This window comes from Saccopteryx bilineata, chromosome 2 (assembly GCF_036850765.1).
Source record: "Saccopteryx bilineata isolate mSacBil1 chromosome 2, mSacBil1_pri_phased_curated, whole genome shotgun sequence".
In the NCBI taxonomy this organism is placed as follows: Eukaryota; Metazoa; Chordata; class Mammalia; order Chiroptera; family Emballonuridae; genus Saccopteryx; species Saccopteryx bilineata.
Window position 1 is genome coordinate 97,352,879 of NC_089491.1, and position 19,150 is coordinate 97,372,028.

Below are 19,150 nucleotides of genomic sequence, written 5' to 3' on the forward strand. Positions count from 1 at the left end.
ACAGTCCACAGCCAGTGAGTGACAGAGCTCAGATGTGAACTCAGCCCATCTGGCAACTAAACTCAGAGTTAGCCTGTTGCCTCTCTGGGTGTGCGGCACTAACCTGAGCAAGACTGTTCACGCCCCGCTGGGAGCTGGAGAGGGATGAGTTAGTGGCAGTGCCCTCTACAGCCTCTTGGCCCCTCCATATGTGGGTGTAATTATGTGAGTCACAAAGGAAGGCTTACATTATCACTCAGTGGTGACTTTTTAAAATAAAAACAGAACACTTTATTGAACTTAAAAAAGCCTAATAAAGCCCTGGCTGGTTGGCTCAGCGGTAGAGCGTCGGCCTGGCGTGCAGGAGTCCCGGGTTCGATTCCCGGCCAGGGCACACAGGAGAAGTGCCCATCTGCTCCACCCCTCCCCCTCTCCTTCCTCTCTGTCTCTCTCTTCCCCTCCCGCAGCCGAGGCTCCATTGGAGCAAAGATGGCCCGGGCGCTGGGGATGGCTCTGTGGCCTCTGCCTCAGGTGCTAGAATGACCCTGGATGCAACAGAGCGACGCCCCAGAGGGGCAGAACATCGCCCCCTGGTGGGCATGCCGGGTGGATCCCGGTCAGGCGCATGCGGGAGTCTATCTGACTGCCTCCCCATTTCCAGCTTCGGAAAAATGAAAAAAAATAAATAAATAAAGCCTAATAATTTCTAAATTCTGATTGCCATAAGCAAGAAGATGCATCATAGAAACAAAATTTATGAAAAAATAGTATTGTTGCAAATAAGTGTATTTTTTTCTAGACTCTGTGTAAACATTTGCTCTCTTCGCTGAGTTCTTTCTGGACTAGAATTTCCAAGATCATAGAAAATTACATCAAGTTTTAAGAAACACCTGTGGTTTTTCTTGAGCTCTAGTTTTTGTTTTTTAATTTTTTTCAATTACAGTTTATATTTAATATTATTTTATATTAGCTTCAGGTATGCAACCTAAAGGTTAGACGATCATATACTTTAGAAAGTTAATCTCTGGATTTTATAAAAATTGATTTATTTATTTTTACTTTGTGAACAAGTTTTTTTAATAAATCCTACTCCTTTTCCTTCAAACGCTCCTCATTGATTCCACGGTTTCCCAACAGGAAACTCAGTTCGATCTTAAGCACTGGATCTGCTCTGCCTACTTACCAGACGCAAGGCCAGCATTTCTCCCCCTTCCACTGAGGCGGGCCCTCGTGGGAGCATCCTCTGACTCACAAAGCACCTTTCGATTTTTTTTTACCAGCTTGTAAGCCAGTCCTTGTACCTTCTGGTTCTCAATGAGAGCGATGTGTCAGTCTGAGAGCTGAGTGGGAAGGGATACTCCCGCACCTCAGTGTCATAATCAAACTCCAACCTAACAAATAGAAAAACAGACTGAAAAGCCAACAATTCTTCTTGGATCCCTAAGATATGGGAAGACACAGGGCAAGCCATTGCCTGTAAGATTAGAGAGACCAGCAGGAGACAGGGTCATAGCTTTCCAGAGCAGAGACTCATAAAGGGAAACCACCGTGGGAAGGAGAGCATCAGGAGAACCGGGACTACCCCTGACGAACTGCCGCAGCTCAGTGTGGACGAATCTGTGAGTCAGAGACTCGGTTGTGGGGGGAGGAAGCACAGTAAGGTGAGATACCCCTGTAAAAGCTTGGCCATATTACCATAGTCAACATCTGAGAAAAATCCCCTGGGGCTTCTGGCAGGGTGGAGGGGAAAAGGGACCATCTTGCAATACATAGAGCACTCTGCCCCTCTTTAACAGGGCCTCTCCTCAGGGGAAACTGATGAACCAGAACCTAACCGGTTCTTATCAGAGCCTGAACAGCCTGGGGGAGGGAAATACTTAACTCCAGTCCTCTCTAGCCATCCTGTCCCACCTACGGGGAGAGAAATAATCTGAGCAACATTTGTGGAGTTCACAGTCTAGATCAGGGGTCCCCAAACTTTTTACACAGGGGGCCAGTTCACTGTCCCTCAGACCGTTGGAGGGCCGGACTATAAAAAGAACTATGAACAAATCCCTATGCACACTGCACATATCTTATTTTAAAGTAAAAAAACAAAACGGGAACAATACAATATTTAAAATAAAGAACAAGTAAATTTAAATCAACAAACTGACCAGTATTTCAATGGGAACTATGGTCCTGCTTTTGGCTAATGAGATGTTAATGTCTGGTTCCATATTTGTCACTGCTAGCTGTAACAAGTGATATGAAGCGCTTCCGGAGCCCTGACGCCTGTGTCCGCATCACCGAAGTAGTACTGTACGTGAGTGACGCTGTGCTTTGCGGTGCCGCCACATACAGTGCTCCAGGACCTCTCACTGACCACCAATGAAAGAAGTGCCCCTTCCAGAAGTGCGGCAGAGGCGGATAAATGGCCTCAGGGGGCCGCATGTGGCCCGTGGGCCGTACTTTGGGGACCCCCGGTCTAGATGCATGACCGTGGGACTGTGGAACACTGCCCCTCCACCCACACTTCACTACCACATTACAAAAAGCCTATTTACAGTAAGTAGTTCCTCTTACCCGGCCCATCTGTCAGTAAAATATTACAAAGCATACCAAAGGCAAGGAACACATTGAAGAGGCAGAGCAAGCATCAGAACAAGACAAGGCAGAGACTTTGGAATGACCCAACCAGGAATTTAAAACAATCATGATTAATATGCTAAGGGCTTTAATGAATAAAGTAGACAACATGCAAAAACAGATGGACAATATAAACAGAGAGATGGAAAGTCTAAAAAAGAAACAGAAAGAGAAATACTGGAGATTTTAAAATACTGTAACAGAAATGAAGAATGCCGCCCTGGCTTGATAGCTCGATCATTTAGAGCAGGGTTAGTCAACCTTTTTATACCTACCGCCCACTTTTGTATCTCTGTTAGTGGTCAAATTTTCTAACTGCCCACCCGTTCCACTGTAATGGTGATTTATAAAGTAGGGAAGTAACTTTACTTTATAAAATTTATAAAGCAGAGTTACAGCAAGTTAAAGCATATAATAATAATTACTTACCAAGTACTTTATGTCAGATTTTCGCTAAGTTTGGCAGAATAAATCTTTATAAAACAACTTACTATAGTTAAATCTATCCTTTTATTTATACTTTGGTTGCTCTGCTACCGCCCACCATGAAAGCTGGAACGCCCACTAGTGGGCGGTAGGGACCAGGTTAACTACCACTGGTTTAGAGCATCATTCCAAAGCACAGAGGTTGCTGGTTCGATCCCTGGTCAGGACACACACAGGAACAGCTCAATGTCTCTGTCTCTTTTTCGCTTCCTCCTCCCTCTTTCTAAAATTAATAAAATAAACATTAATAAAAAGAAGAAGAGCCTGACCTGTGGTGGCACAGTGGATCAAGCATCGACCTGGAAATGCTGAGGTTGCTGGTTCAAAACCCTGGGCTTGCCCGGTCAAGGCACATATGGGAGTTGATGCTTCCTGCTCCTCCCCCCTTCTCTTTCTATCTCTCTCTCTCTCTGTCTCTTTTCTCTAAAATGAATAAATAAATAAAAATAATTTTTAAAAAAAAGAAGAAGAAAAGAAAAGAAGAATGTCTCTTATGAGCTGGACATGGCTGAAGAAAGAATCTCTGAGCTAGGCAATATATCAATAGAATTCAGGCCCTGGCCAGTAGCCTCCCATTTGCCAAGATGATGGGTTCAATTCCCAGTCAGGGCACATATAAGAATCAGCTAGAGAATGCATAAACAAGTGGAACAACAAATAGATGTTTTCTCTTTCTCTCTCACTCTCAAATCAATCAATAAAAAAAATTTTAAATACATTCCCTGAAAATTAAAAACAAAGAAAACAAAGACTGAAGAAAAAAAAACACCTAGAATATCCAAAGACATGGGACAACTACAAAAGATGTAACATATGTGAAATGGGAACTAGAAGGAGAAGAAAGAGAGAAAGGAACAGAAAAAATATTTGAAACAATAATGACTGAATATCCTTCCACTTAATGTCAGACCCCAAACCACAAATCCACGAAATTCAGAGAATACCAAGCAGAATAAATGCCAAAAAAACGACATCTTCAAACTACAAATACACACACACACACACACACACACACACACAAGATAAATAAAATATCCCTGGAGAAGCCAAAGAGAATAAACATTTTCCCTATCAAGAAACAAAGATAAAATTAAATCTGATATTTCAGAAACCATGCAAATAAGAAAACAATGGAGTGAATAAAGTGCTGAGAGAAAAAAACTCATGCACTTAGAACTCTGTACACTCTGTGAAATTATCCTTCAAAAGTGAAAAAGAAATAAAGTAACAGATTCCAGCAGGTCCAGAAGCGGAGGGGTGGAGTTGGGGGGGGTTGTCAGTATTCAAATAGACCACACCATGCGTGAGTACAAACTCGGGGTCCTTGGTTGAGGAGGAGTAGGGAAGTCTGTTCTGATGGTTCAGTGTGTTCAGGGAATATTTGTTGAAAACTATGACCAAATTATAAAAGATTCCTACAGAAAACAAGTTGAAGGTGATTGTCAACAGTGTATGCTCAAAATCTTGGATTTGGCAGGAACAAAGCAATTTACAGTGATAAGAAGTTTGTATATGAAAAAAGGCCAAAGGTTTTTACTAGTATATTCTATTACAGCTCAGTCTACATTTAATAACTGAAGGACCTGAGGGAATAGATTGATGGGTTAAGGACAAAGACGATGTTCCAATGATTTTGGTTGGCAATAAATGTGACCTGCAAGATGAACCAGTAATTGTGTTACAGTAATAAATAAGTTAGGATATAATATTAAAAGCCGTTAAGGCAAGTGAATAAGGCTATGCTGTCTGGACAGGAACTAATATAGTGTGTACAGATATGATAGGCAGACTAGACCTGTCACTCAGGGCCCAGTTAGTGTGCGTGTGAAGTTATATATAGATAAAAAGTGGCTTGATGTCATGACTCTGTAGGTTAACACAAACAAGAAGCTTTTCTAGGAACACCTTAAAAGTGGCTTGATGTTTCATTTTGGTAGATTAACATAAAAAGGGCTCCCTGTGTGGAACTCCCCAAAAGGTGGTTTGATGTGATAATCCTAATCCTGTAGATTAACACCTGTTAGAAGGTGGTACTAAAGCGGGGTGGGGGGGGGGCTGGGAGGGGGAATGTTGCTTGCTGCGGTAGTCGAGAGACTGTCTCCATGCCGCTCTGACCAAGGACAGCCGAGAGGAGCATGCTGACGGGTCCCCCTTAAGCTGTACCCAGGCATGCCAAAAGGATTTGTGAGTAATAAACTGCCTGTGTGATTCTTGCAACTAACTTGTGTGTCGGTCGTGTCTTTCCTCTGGTGGCAATTATTCTTGGCACTGATAAGTAGCATCCTCATAGCCGCCTCTAGAGTAGTCTCAAAGAGGCTGCCAGCCCTGCTGTTAAGCAGGAGTGTCCCACTGTGCAGGGAAGTGGAGTCGGGAAGCCTGACTGTCTTAGAGCTCAGGCTCTACTGGGACAAATTGGCAAAGAACAGGGTCAGAATCTAGCAAGACAGTGGTGTCACTGTGCATTTTTAGAACCTTCTGCAAAGTCACAGATAAATGTTAATGAGATATTTTATGACCTGGTCAGACAGATAAATAGAAAAGCACCAATGGAAAAGAAGCCTGAAAAGAAATCAGGTCTGCGGCTTTAGAGCTGCAATGAGCAGGTGCTCTGAGCCAGATTACAGGAATGAAAAATCATGGCCTGATTGGAAAGTGCCAGCATTCCAGACTTTAAGAAATAAATCTGAAAGGGATTCTCCTGTTTTACATGTTATGTAAAGAATTTAGATCTTATATCGGTTGGCACAAGTTCCCCAGAGAGGGGAAATTTTTGTTCTGTGTATATCTCTTGGGAAATAGACAATACTATTTCTCCTTTGCAATAGCAGTATAACACGTGTAAAAATAAATATACTTGACTCTAATATGGTTCTACAAAAAAGCATGGATGCATTTTAAATGTTAAATGTTGCTACTATGATCAAATGATTTCATACTGACCTTTTTTTTTTTTCTGAAGCTGGAAATGGGGAGGCAGTCAGACAGACTCCTGCATGCACCCGACCGGGATCCACCCAGCATGCCCAACAGGGGGCGATGCTCTGCCCATCTGGGGCGTTGCTGTGTTGCAACCAGAGCCATTCTAGCGCCTGAGTTAGAGGCCATGGAGCCATCCTCAGTGCCTAGGCCAACTTTGCTCCAATGGAGCCTTGGCTGCAGGAGGGGAAGAGAGAGACAGAGAGGAAGGAGAGGGGGAGGGGTGGAGAAGCAGATGGGCGCTTCTCCTGTGTGCCCTGGCCAGGAATCAAACCCGGGACTCCTGCACGCCAGGCCGACGTTCTACCACTGAGACAACCGGCCAGGGCACATACTGACCTTTTTTTTTTTATCATGATTCCTCCCACTAAAATGTCAAACCATTATACTTTATCTGTAACAATATAGATTACGAAATTTCCCATCAAACTCATTGCAGCAGACAACTTTTTTGAGTCATTGACTTCATTTTATATTTTAAGAATCATGAAATGTCATTCTGTCATTATATTTTAATTAAACTTAGGCATATGCTTTGAAAAATGGACCTTTTATAGGAAAAAACTGCGATAACTCATTTCTATGGCTTTCAAAGCTAAGATATATTACATACTAAGCCAACAACAACAAAAAGAGTGAAGGAGAAACACTTTCTCAAGCAAACAAAAAAATTGAAGAAATTTGTTATCAGTAGACCTGCCTTTCAAGAAATGTTTTTTAAAAAGTTCTTTAGAGAGAAGGAAAATAATATAGACTAGAAACTTGGATCTACATAAAGAAAGGAAAAACACTGAAGAAGGAATAAGAGAAGGTAAAATAAAAACTTTTACTTTTCTTACTCTTAATTGATTTAACAGATAACAGTTTGTTATCTGTTAAACTAATAATAACAATGTATTGGATTATGCATGCCTGTGTATGTATATATCTTATGTATACATGCTTGCACATACTTACATACAAGTAAAGTGAATGATGATAATGATACAGAGATAAGAGGAAGGAGTTAGGATTATTTTATTATTATAAGGTACTCACACTACCTGTAAGTGGTTTAAAAGGAGACTTCGATTAGTTGTAAATGATACTGCAAATTTCAATGGAACCGCATAAAAAAATAAAGTAAGTGATATACTAGAAAGGGAAATGAAATCATATCTAATACTCAACTAAAACAGAAAAAGTGTGGAAGACAAAAATAAGAACAAAGAACAAAAACAACAAATATAAAACAGTAATGAGTATGATAAATATTAATCCAACTATATCAATAATCACTTTGAATTTCAATGGTCTAAATTTACATCTTAAAAGACAAGTTATTAGAGCTGATCAAAAAATATGACTTAACTAAATGTTTTCTTTTAGAAATCTACTTTAAATATATATGTAGACACATGACTAAAAGTAAAGGGAAGGAGAAAAATAGAAAAATATACCATGCTAACACTAATCCAAAGAAAGCAGAGATCGCTTTATTGATTTCAGACAGAACATACTTTAAAGTAAATAAAGTTATTGGGAATAAAGAAGGGCATTATATAATGATAAAGTGGTCAATTTTCTAAGACAGTATAAAAGTCCTTAACATATATGCACCTAACAACAGAGTCAAACTACACTGGTCTAAACTGGTGGATTTATAAGGAGAGATACATGAATTAACTAATAATCGTTGGAAACTTCAACAGTTCTCCTCTCTGAGAAATAGACAGATCCAGCAGACAGAAGAATCAGTAAGGATATAGTTGAATTTACCAATACCATCAATCACTAAGATAGCAGCTGCTCTTCGAGTTTTGCTGTGCTGCCCTAGGCTGACAAGAAGAAAGGTACCAGATAGTCTCCCAAGACAGACAAAGACCCAGTAAACAAACCTGGGGGCAAGGCCAAAAAGAAGTGGTCCAAAGGCAAAGAACAGGACAAGTTTAATAACCTAGTCTTGTTTGACAAAGCAACATATGATAAACTCTACAAGGAAGTTCCCAACTATACGAGTATAACCCCAGCTGTGGTCTCTGAGAGACTGAAGATCTGCAGCTCCTTGACCAGGGCAGCCCTTCAGAAGCCCCTTATTGAAGGACTTATTAAACTAGTTTCAAAGCACATAGCTCAAGTAATGTACACCAAAAACACCAAAGGAGGGATGCCCCAGCTGCTGGTGGAAATGCACGAACAACAGGTCCCACCTACTGAACATTTTGAAAAATAAAACTTTATTAAATAAAAAAGATATAATTGGCATCTTCAGACTACTTCATTCAACAACAAAGACATTCACCAAGATATATCTCATTTGTGGCCATAAAACATACCTTAACAAATTTACAAAAATAGAAATATCTGCTCTCAGACAACAAGGGAAATAAATTAGAAATCAATAATAGAAAACTTTCTGGAAAACATCAAAAGACATGGAGAGTCAAATCACACTTCTAAATAACATATGGATTAAAGCAGGCTCTCAACAGAAATTTTAAAATATTTTGAGCTAATTAAAATAAAAAACAACTTGCCCTGGCCAATTGGCTCAGCAGTAGAGTGTCAGCCTGGCGTGTGGAAGTTCCAGGTTTTACTTCTGGCCAGGGCACACAGGAGAAGTGTCCATCTGCTTTCCCACCCCTCCCCCTCTCCTTCTTCTCTTTCTCTCTCTTCCCCTCCCACAGCCAAGGCTCCATTGGAGCAAAGTTGGCCCTGGTGCTGAGGATGGCTCCGTAGCCTCTGCCTCAAGCACTAGAATGGCTTTGGCTGCAACAGAGCTCCGTCCCAGATGGGCAGAGCAGGCATCCCCTGGTGGGCATGCTGGGTGGATCCCTGTCAGGCGCATGTGGGAATCTGTCTGACTGCCTCCTTGCTTCTAACTTCGGAAAAAAAAAATAATAATAATAATAAAAACAACTTATCACACTTTGTGGGATGCAGTGAAAGTAGTGCTTAGTGGGCAATTTATAGCATCAATGCATATATTAGGAAAAAGAAAAATCTAAAATTAATAACTGAGGTTTCTACTATAAGAAACTAGAAAAAAAGAGCAAGTTAAGTTCAAATTAAGCATAAAAATAAATAATAAGAGTTAGAACTGAAATCAATGAAATTAAAAACAAGAAGTCAACAGAGAAAATAAATGAAACCAAAGCTGGTTCTTTAAAAAGATTATTAAGATCATAAGCTTCTAGCCAGACTAATTAAATAAAAATGAAGAGAACACAAATATCCAAAAATATATAAAGAACTCAGGCCCTGGCTAGTTGGCTCAGTGGATACAGTGTTAGCCTGGCATGCAGAAGTCCTGGGTTTGATCCACAATCAGGGCACACAAGAGAAGCAATCATCTGCTTCCCTCCCTTTCCCTCTTTCCTTCTCTTTCTCTTCCCTCTTGCAGTCAGTGGTTTGATTGGTTCAAGCATCAGCCCCAGGTTCTAAGGAGAGCTGGGTTGATTTGAGCATCGCTACAGATGGGGGTTGGCAGGTGGATCTTAGTCAGGTGCACGTGGGAGTCTGTGTCTCTATCTCCCCTCCTCCCACTTAAAAAAAGAAAACAAACAACAAAAAACTCATATAACTCAACAACAAAAAAATGGAAAATCCAGGTACAAAATGGGCAAAGGACCTGAATAGACACTTCTCCAAGGAGAACATGCAGATGGGCAATAGGCATATGCATAGATGCTCAACATCACTAATCATCCGAGGAATGCAAATTAAAACCACAATCAGGTATCACTTCACACCTGTCAGAATGGCTATCATCAATAAATCAACAAACAACAAGAGTTGGTGAGGGTTTGAAGAAACCCTGGTGCACTGTTAGTGGGAATGCAGACTGGTGCAGCCACTGTAGAAAGTGGTATGGAGTTTGCCCCCAAAATTAAAAATGGAACTACCTTATGACCCAGCTAACCCACATCTGAGAATACAGTGTGTCCGTAAAGTCATGGTGCACTTTTGACCAGTCACAGTAAAGCAACAAAAGATGATAGAAATGTGAAATCTGCACCAAAGAAAAGGAAAACTCTCCCAGTTTCATACCTATTCAGTGCAGTTCGATGTGGGATCACGCACAGATTTTTTAGGGCTCCTTAGGTAGCTACCCCGTATAGCCTCTACAGACTCGTCACTGACTGATGGCCTACCAGAACAGGTTTTCTCCACCAAACTGCCAGTTTCCTTCAACTGCTTATCCCACCGAGTAATGTTACTCCTATGTGGTGGCGCTTCGTTATAAATGCGCCAATATTCACGTTGCACTTTGGTCACGGATTCGAATTTAGCGAGCCACAGAACACACTGAACTTTGCTCTGTACCATCCACATCGCAACTGGCATTGCCGTGGCTGCTCCGCTGTATACACAGTGTCATGTCATCATCTGCACATGCGCACATGCTGCCACATCATCCTACAGAAACTGGGAGGGTTTTCCTTTTATTTGGTGCAGATTTCACATTTCTATCATCTTTTGTGGCTTTCCTGTGACTGGTCAAAAATGCACCATGACTTTACGGACACACTGTATATCCAAAGAAACAGAAAACACTAATTTGAAAGACTATATGTACCCCAGTTCATTGCCATGCTATGTACAAAAGCCAAAATTTGGAAGCAACCCAAGTACCCATCAGTAGATGAGTGGATAAAAAGGCTGTGGTATATTTACACAATGTCACTCAGCTATAAAAAAGGAAGGAAATACTACCTCTTGCAACAGCATAGACAGACCTTGAAAGTATTATTCTAAGCTAAATAAGCCAGTCAGAGACAGACAAGCACCATATAATTTCACTTATATGTGGAATCTAATGAACAAAATAAACAAACAAAACAGAAACAAATTCATAAATGTAGAGAACAGACTGACTGTCAGAAGGTAGGGGGTTGGGAGCTGCATGAAAGAAATAAAGTGATTAAGCAAAAAAATAAAGCCAACTCACAGACACAGACAACAGTAGGGTGATCACCAGAGGGAAAGGGGGTTGTAAGGAGATTGAAGGGAGTAAAGGGGGGGATAAATGATGATTGAAGGGGATTTGACTTTGAGTGGTGAACACACAGTACAATATACAGATGATTGTTATAGAATTGTACATTTGAAGCCAATATAATTTTATTAACCACTGTCACCCCAATAAATTTAATAAAAATTTAAAAGAATAAAAAAGCAATAAAAATGAAATGGAAAGGGAATTTCACTACAGATCTCACGGACATTAAAGGATAATAAAGGAATACTATGAATAACTCTGTGCCCACAAATTTGATAACCTAGATGGAATGGATCAATTTCTTGCAAGATACAATCTTCCAATGATCACACAGAAGAAACTGACACTATGAATAGACTATAACTATTAAAGAAATTGAATCAAAACCTTCCAAAACAAAAATTACAATGTCAAGATGAATTCTGGTAAATTCTACCAAACATATAAAGGAGAAATGATATCAATTCTCTAAAATCTTTATCAGAGGATAGGAGCAAAAGAAATGCTTCCTAACTCATCCAATGAGGTATTACTCAAATATGAAACCCAAAGACATTACAAGAAAAAAACCTACAGATCAATATTTCATGAACACGGATACAAAAACCTTCAACAAAATATTAGCAAATCAAAGTACCTAAAGTACAAAACATATATCACAAACAAATGAGATTTATATGAGAACTCAAGTTTGGTTCAACATTTGAAAATCAATTAATGTAATCTATCACATCAACAGACTAAAAAAGTCAATGATCATATCAATAAATGCACACAACACATTTGACAAAATGTATTCATGATGCAAGCTCTCAGTAACAGGAACAGAGGAAAAGTGTTTCAACTTGATAAGAACTATCCACAAAGACATGCAAAAAATATTATACTTAATGGTGAGAAACTCAGTTTTCCCACTAAAATCAGGTACAACACAAGGGTGTCTGCTCTCACCACTACTTTCTAATGCCATACTGAAAGTCTTTGCTAATGCAATAAGTCAAGAAAAGGAAATAAAAGGTATACATATTGGGAAGGAAGAAATAAAACTGTCTTTGTTCATAGATGACATGATCATCTATGTAGAAAATCCAAACGAATCACCAAAACAATCCTGAGAAAAAAGAACAAAGCTGGAGGTATCACACAATCTGACTTCAAATTATACTACAGACTCATGATAATCAAAACAGCATGGTATTGGCAGAAAAATAGAAACAGAGACGAATGGAACAGAATGAATAAAGAGCCCAGAGATAAAACCACATGTATATGGGGAAATAACTTTTGACAGAGTAGCTAAAAACACACAATGGAGAAAAGAAAGCCCCTTCAATAAATGGTGCTGGGAAAATTGGAAAGCCACATGCAAAAGAATGAAACTTGACTACAGTTTATCCCCCTGCACAAAAATTAATTCAAAATGGATCAAAGACCTAAATATAAAATATGAAACAATAAATTACATAGAAAAAAACATAGGTACTAAGTTTATAGACCTTTCCATAAAGAACGTTTTAAGAATTTGACCCCAAAGTCAAGAGAACTAAAGGCAAAAATAAGTGATTGGGACTCTATGAAACTAAAAAGTGCTTCACAGTGAATAAAATTGCCAACAAAACAAAAAGGCAGTCAACCAAATGGGAGATGATATTTGCAAACAACAGCTTTGACAAGGGATTAATATCCAAAATATATAAAGAACTCACAAAGCTCAACAACAAACAATCCATTTAAAAAATGGGAAGAGTACCTGAACAGACACCTCTCTCATGAATACATACAAACAACAATTAGATATATGAAAAGATGCTCATCTTTGCTACCTATTAAAGAAATGCAAATCAAAACTACAATGAGATAGTTTACACCTGTTAGACTGGCTGATACCAACAAGATAGGTAATAACAAATGTTGGAAAGATTGTGGAGAAAAAAGAACCCTCATTCACTGCTGGTGGTGATGTAAAATGATACAACCACTATGGAAAACAGTATGGCAGTTCCTCAAAAAATTAAAAATAGAGGGACAAATTTACAGTAACAGAAAATGATTTGACTTTGGGTGATGGCCACACAATGCTATAAACAGTTCAAATGCTATAGAGATGTTTACCTGAAACCTAGGTACTCTTATTAACCAATGTCACTCCATTAATTTCAAAATAAAAAATGGAGTTACCATATAACCCACCAACCCCTCTACTGGGTATCTATTCAAAAAACTTAGAAACGTGTATGCAAAGACATATGCACCCCCATGTTTATCACAGCATTATTCATGGTGGCCAAGACATGAACAACCAAAGTGTCCCTCGATAGAGGATTGGATCAAGAAGATGTGGTATATATACACAATGGAATACTACTCAGCTATAAGAAATGATGACATATTTTCATTTATGATAACATGGATGGACCTTAAGAATATTATGCTAAGTGAAACAAGTAAATCAGAAAAAACTAGGAACTCTGATTTCACACACAGGTGGGATATAAAACTGAGACTCATAGGCATAGGCCTATGAGTGAAGTGGTTACCAGAGGGAAGGCGATGGGGGAGGGAAGTGGGAGGACCAAATATGTGGTGACAAAAATATGTGGTTTGACTTTGGGTGATGAGCACTCATCACAATGAATTGTTCACATTCTATGGAAATGTACACCTGAAACCTGTGTGTTCCTGTGGACCAATGTCATCCCATTAAATTTAATTTCTAAATTAATAGTCAGTTGCAGCCTGACCAGGCGGTGGTGCAGTGGATAGAGCATTGGACTGGGATGTTGAAGGACCCAGGTTTGAGACCCCAAGGTCGCCACCTTGAGCGAGGGCTCATCTGGTTTGAGCAAAAGCCCACCAGCTTGAACCCAAGGTCGCTGGCTTGAGCAAGGGGTTACTCGGTTTGCTGAAGGCCTGCGGTCAAGGCACATATGAGAAAGCAATCAATGAACAACTAAGGTGTTGCAACGTGCAATGAAAAACTAATGATTGATGCTTCTCATCTCTCTCCATTCCTGTCTGTCTGTCCCTGTCTATCCCTCTCTCTGATTCACTCTCTGTCTCTGTAAAAAAATAATAATAAATAAATAAATAAATAAAATAAAAAAAGTCAGTTGCAGTTCTGTCAACAATGAACAATGAAATTTGAAATAAAAACACAACATAATTTACATTAGCATCCAACAAAATAAAATCTAACAAAATGTGTTCGAGATTAATATAAGAAAAACCACAAAACTCTGATTAATAAAATAAAAAAAACTAAATCAATTCTATGTTCATGAATAGGAAGACTCAATGTTGTCAAGATGCCAGTTCTTCCCAACTTGATACAAATCTATAGATACAATGCACTCCTAATCAAAATCCCAGCCAGTTATTTTACAGATATGAACACACTGATTCTAAAGTTTATGTAGAGAGGCAAAAGACCCAGAATAGGAAGCACAATATTGAAAGAAAAGGAACAAAGTTGAGGATTATGCTACCGAACTTGAAGACTTCCTATAAAACGGCAGTAATTAAGACAGTGTGGTGTTGGCAAAAGAGTAGACAAACACATCAATAGAACAGACCAGAGAGCCCAGAATAAGACCCCTGTAAATATAGTCGACTGTCCTTTGACAAATGAGCAAAGGTAATACAATGGAACAAAGACAATCTGTTAGAAAATGGTGCTTAAACAAGTGGACAGCCCCAGGCAAAAAAAAGAAATTAATTTTGACATAGATCTTACACCCTTCACAAAAATTAACACAAAATGGATCATATACCCAAATGTAAAATGTAAAACTACAATACTTATGGAAGATAACATAGGAGAAAACCTAGATGACCTTGGGTATGGTGATGCTTTTTAGATACAACATCAAAAGACACAATCCATGAAAAAAAATTTGATAAGCTAGACTTTGTTAAAATTAAAATCTGCTCTGGGAAAGATAGTATAAAGAGAATGAGAAGGAAAGCCATAGGCTGGGAAGAAAGAAATATAATATTTGCTAAAGACACCTCTGAAAAAGGACTATTATCCAAAATATACAAAAAACTCTTAAAACTCAACAGTAAGAAAACAAACAACCCCATTTAAAAAATGAGCCAATGACCTTCACATACACCTCACCAAATAAGTATATAGATGGCAAATAAGCATATGAAAAGATGTTTCAAATTATGTCATCAAGGAAATGCAAATTAAAAAATAATGAGATACGACTACACACCTATTAGAATAATAAGAGCCCAAAACACGGACACCAACAAGTGCTGGCAAGGATATAGAGCAACAGGAACTCTCATTCATTGCACATGGGAATGAAAAGTGATACAATCCCTTTGGGAGACAATTTGCAGTTTCTAACAAAATTAAATATACTCTTACCATATGATCTGATCTGGCAATCGCACTCCTTGGTATTTACCCAAAGGAGCGGAAAACTTATGTCCACACAAATACCAGCGGAAGGATGGTTATTGTAGTTTTATTCAGAATTGCCAAAACTTGGAAAATCCAATGTGTCCTGCAATAGGTGCATGAATAAATAAACGGTGGCACATCCAGACAATGGGAAATTGTTCAGTGCTGACAAAAAAAAAAAAAGAAGAGCTATTATGCCATGCAAAAAACATGGAGGAACCTTAAATGCATCTTACTAAGTGAAAAGCTGATCTGAAAAGACCACATAACTATAATTCCAATTATATTGATATGACATCTGGAAAAGGCAGTACTATGGAGACAGTAAAATGGTCAGTGGATTCCAGGGGTAAGGTCGGGGAGGGAGAGATGAGTATGCAGAGCACAGAGGATTTTTTTAATTAATTAATTAATTTATTCATTATTAGAGACGAGAAACAGAGAGGGAGAGAGAGGAGAGAGAGACAGAGAGAGAGAAGGGGGGAGGAGCTGGAAGCATCAACTCCCATATGTGCCTTGACCAGGCAAGCCCAGGGTTTTGAACTGGCGATCTCAGCATTTCCAGGTAGATGCTTTATCCACTGCGCCACCACAGGTCAGGCAGAGCACAGAGGATTTTTAGTGCAGTGGAAAACTCTGTATGATATTATAAAGATAAACATATGCCTTTGTACATTTATTCAAACCTATAGAATGTACAGCACCCAGAGTGAATTGTAATGTGAAGTATAGACTTTGGATGATAATGATGTTTTAATGTATGTTCATCCTTGGTAAAAATACATGTATATGTATATGTATATGTATATGTATATGTATATGTATACACCTCCCCTCATCCCCCATATATATATATATATATATAGATATATATAGATATAGATATATAAAATCACCCTGTGGGCGATGTTGATCATAGGAGGATATGGATGTGTGGGGCAAAGGAAATGGGAAATTTCTATGACTCCTTTCAATTTTGCTGTAAAACTAAATAAAATGAGGTAAAAAACAAAAAAATGTCTTTAAAAAAATTTTTTAAAAAGCAGAGTATGATAAGTAAAAGGCACAATAGGCACCACAAAATTAAAATATAGTTTTAACGTAGGCCAGTCCCACTTTAACTTTGTTTTTGCATTTGAAGAATGTAGCACTTTCTTATATATATATTTTACACTTTGTAAACTGACATGGCGTAATTATGTTATAGGAAAGTAGAAATCGTGCTCTTTATTTTGCATCTTTTCTTTTATCATATAAAGATGATCCTTAAGCATCAAGCTGATTTCACGAGTGCATGAAAAAAAGTGGGTCCAATTGGCAAGGAACCAGCTTCCCTACCTGAAGCATGGGAATTGTCATTCTATGTTCACTGCTCACGCATGCGCTAAGTACTGTAGTCCAATGGAGGCCAAAGTGCAGATCTGTTTTTAATATTTTGATATAATTGTGTAATATATTTTACATTTTTACCTAATGGCATTGTTCCTTTTTTTTTTCTTTTTCTTTTTTTTTTTTTTTAATGAGAGGAGGGGAGATAGACTCCCACATGCACCCCAACTGGGATCCACCTGGCAACCCATGACTGGGATGGATGCTCCAATCAACGGAACTATCCTCAGCTTCCAGGCTGACGCCGAACCAAAATCAGTCGAGCCACTGGCTACTGGAGGGAAAGAGCGAGAGAAGGGGGAGTGGTAGAGGGAGAGAAGCAGTCGGTCACTTCTCCTGTGTGCCCTGAGGAGGAATTGAACCTGGGACGTCTATATGCCAGGCCAAAGCTCTATCCACTGAGCCAACTGGCTGGGGCCAGCATTGTTTCTTTTTTTTTTTTTAATAATTTTATTTTTTTAATGGGGTGACATCAATAAATCAGGATACATATATTCAAAGATAACATGTCCAGGTTATCTTGTTGTTCAATTATGTTGCATACCCATCACCCAAAGTCAGATTGTCCTCTGTCACCTTCTATCTAGTTTTCTTTGTGCCCCTCCCCCTCCCCCTTTCCCTCTCCCTCTTCCCCTTCCCCCCATAACCACCACACTCTTATCAATGTCTCTTAGTCTCACTTTTATGTCCCACCTACGTATGGAATAATGCAGTTCCTGTTTTTTTCTGATTTACTTATTTCACTTCGTATAATGTTATCAAGATCCCACCATTTTGCTGTAAATGATCCGATGTCATCATTTCTTATGGCTGAGTAGTATTCCATAGTGTATATGCAGCATTGTTTCTTTCTTTTTTTTTTTTATTAAATTTAATGCAGTGACATTGATAAATCAGGGTACATATGTTGAGGGAAAATATCTCTAGATTATTTTGACATTTGATTGTGCTGTATACCCCTCCTCCAAAGTTAAATTGTCTTCTGTCATCTTCTATCTGGTTTTCTTTGTGCCCCTCCCCTCCCCTAACCCCTCTCTCCTTCTTCACCCCCTCCCCCCTCTCCCAACCTCCCGCCCCTGTTGCCATCACATTCTTGTTCATGTCTCTGAGTCTCATTTTTATGTCCCTTCTATGTATGGATTCATCTTAGGTTTTTTTTTTTTTTCTGATTTACTTATTTCACTCGTATAATGTTGTCAAGGTCCATCCATGTTATTGTAAATGATCCGATGTCATCATTTTTTATGGCTGAGTAGTATTCCATAGTATATATGTACCAAAGCTTTTTAATCCACTCGTCCTCTGACGGACACTTGGGCTGTTTCCAGATCTTCGCTATTGTGAACAAGCATTGTTTCTTATATTAAAACCTTTCCTGCCTGACCAGGCGGTGGTGCAGTGGATAGAGCGTCGGACTGGGATGCAGAAGACCCAGGTTCGAGACCCCGAGGTCGCCAGCTTGAGCGCGGGCTCATCTGGTTTTAGCAAAAGGCCACCAGCTTGAACCCAAGGTCACTGGCTCCAGCAAGGGATTACTCGGTCTGCTGAAGGCCCGCGGTCAAGGCATATTTGAGAAAGCCATCAATGAACAACTAAGGTGTTGCAATGCGCAATGAAAAACTAATGATTGATGCTTCTCATCTCTCTGTTCCTGTCTGTCCCTGTCTATCCCTCTCTCTGACTCACTCTCTGTCTCTATAAAAAATAAAATAAAAATAAAAATAAAACCTTTCTTGATTGAAAAACGTTTAAAAAAGCATTTGCTGGTATTACATGAGAGAGTGTATGTAAAGTGTATTAGCAAAGTTGGTCCCGCTGTTAATTGCCTCAACTGGTCAAGAGGGCTCGCTCTTCCCCTACGGACCTGGACTCAGGCCTGTGAGCACCTCTCACTAGGCAGAACAAGGCCACAGATATAGCTTTGTGGCTGCCAGTGCATCAGAGGCACTGAAATAAATGTGAGTTGGAAGGACTTCTCTCTTCCACTGGGCTTTTACCGCAGCTGCTCTACTGGTTTGCACCCTGTTGCGTGCCCTCAGAGAACTTTGGCATTTGCTGAAAGGTCATCAGCTGCAATTTGAGATCGTTGGGTAACTTGAACTTCTAACTTTTAAATGTAGCTGCAAAGAGTGTGATTGCCGCACTCAGCTGTGAGCTTGGGCTGGGGTGGGGGGCGGAAGTAACAGATCCCTCCGCAGGTTCTCCATGGAAGAGCCGCTGACAGCTGATAAACGACATAGCCAGTATTTCTCCCTCCTGATCCCTAAATGATCCATTCTTTTACTCAGTCTCCACAG

The 19,150-nt window shown here is 39.4% G+C and overlaps 1 pseudogene; it reads left to right on the plus strand.

The window, feature by feature from the left end:
* Nucleotides 1-4,392: 4,392 nt before the first annotated feature.
* On the plus strand, nucleotides 4,393-5,681 carry LOC136322891 (ras-related protein Rap-1A-like; annotated as a pseudogene).
* Nucleotides 5,682-19,150: the final 13,469 nt, after the last annotated feature.